We start from the raw sequence: 2,213 nt of genomic DNA, 5'->3' as shown, positions 1-2,213 counted from the left end.
TTTTAATGGACGTTTTTTTATTTAAAAAAATCAAAATAAATATCAAAAATTGTAAATAATATTTGAATAAGAAAGATTACATTTTTTTGTCTGTATATTTTGCTATTAAGAAAAAAAATATTTTTTTGCAATAATATTTTATAATATTTTGTACATAAATTTTTAGTTTTAAAATATACGTAGGTGATTTTTCAATTATTCGGTAGCTAAATTCATAATTTTATAAATTTAAAACTCAAAGACAAAGAAGCGCCATATTGTAGATTATAATTAAATTTGTAGTTTTAGTAAAATTTTTAATTAAAAAATAAAATAACTTTTATTTTGATTAAAAAGATTATTAGAAAATTATATAAATAAACTCAACCCGAAATGTATTTTGTAAATATTTGAAAAAATTTATTATTAAAAATAATTATATTAAAATTTAATAATTGTCTTTTGATTACAATATGTCTAAAATGTCCTAAAAATCTTCTTTTTCTTGAGATTACATCTAGGTGAGTATTTAGCTATTGTTCGAAAACTCTTAATCTTGTAGGTAAGTATAAATTACAGATTAATTAATTAATTAATTTGACCCAACTTTGTAATTTGAACCTTATAAAAATTTATTATAGCCTCCTAGCAAAAATTTACAAAACTAGACTAGGATGTATTTATTAATTTGAGTACTATAAAAATTTGTCAATGTACTAACTCTCTCTTATTTTTGGGCTAAAGACTTTTCATACTTGTGACCCTATTTTTATTGATTCGATAATTCGAATAAATTATTTGATCAATTTAAAGCGATGTTGCAAGCAGTTTCGATTGTTTCTAGGTAAGGGTAATTTACTTTCTACCACCCATAAAATGACATCATTTTATCAAAATATTATTAGAATTATTTTTTGATTGACAAATTTACAACACACACACGTCTAACGTCTTTAAAATAATAAAAAAGTCTTTTTTGGTTCGAAGCCGCCATCAAAAATAATGTGTGACTTTGATCACGTCATACTATTATTGTAATAAATTAACTGACTCGTCAATATGATAAATAAATAATATGATTATTACTAGCATTATATCCGCAGCTTCGCTGGGTTTAAAAGTAAAGGCCATCGCTTTATAGCCTTCTCCTATCTTAATCTCATTTATCCCCCTTCCAAATCACTCGAAGGGATTGTCTTACATTGCCAAAATATATGCACAGTTTTCAATTTGTTTAAGTGTAAAATAGTTATAATTCATTGAGTATACCAGAAAAGATGGCCATGAATTGTTTTACATTTAATATTTTAAAGTTTTACAGAAATGTTAAATTTATTGTTCAAAATGATGATCATAGATGGAGCAGTATAATGTCAGATTAAATTTTAATTAAATTTTTGTTAATATATCTTTATAAATTATAGCTCATGTGTTATTCTGATGTATGAGCTATATTGATGTTTCGTTCAAATCCATTCGGTAGTTTTTGCGTGAAAGCGTAACAAACAAACAAACATCCTTACTTTCACATTTATAATATAAAAGGGATTTTCGTATTAAATTTATAAAAACTAGAATAAGAACAAAATTTTATCTTTTTATTATAAAAAATATTTAAATATTTATTTAAAATGCGTTAGAGACTTAATTGTTAACTGTTAAAGGTCACGTAAATATTTATTTTCATATAATTTTGGAAAAAAATTATAGTTCCGGTCACAAATATATATTATTTTTATTATATTTATTTTTTATTATCTTTCTCATGCAAATTATTTGTTTTCAACCCGAAAATTAATTTTGAAACTGGGTTTGTAAAAATCTTGAAAATGTAGAACACGGGTTTTATGATTTATTATTTATTTTTTTATTTCAGCTAGGATTTTCAAATATCTATTCAATGATAATATATTTTCAATAGTTTATATAGTTTTAAATGGTACCATTGCTTCGGAGGCAGTCGGGCAATAGGGTATTATCGTTAGTAAAAAATAAATCATGAAATTTGAAAAAAGTTAAAATTTATGTAAAAATATACTTAAATATTCTGATTTCGAGTCATAAAAGCACTGTTTTCTTGTAAAATATTAAAATTAAAAATCGTAATTTTTAAACTGTATATCACGTGACCTAAAACGCGGGTAAGCCCTGCTGTGATGTCATATCGGTATGAGTCATAGATCATCAGTTAGTTCAGTGTAGACAGCTAGGTATAATATATACATAGACAAGTA

The sequence above is a fragment of the Chrysoperla carnea genome, chromosome 4, assembly GCF_905475395.1.
Source record: "Chrysoperla carnea chromosome 4, inChrCarn1.1, whole genome shotgun sequence".
In the NCBI taxonomy this organism is placed as follows: Eukaryota; Metazoa; Arthropoda; class Insecta; order Neuroptera; family Chrysopidae; genus Chrysoperla; species Chrysoperla carnea.
Note: the sequence above shows the minus strand (reverse complement) of the source record.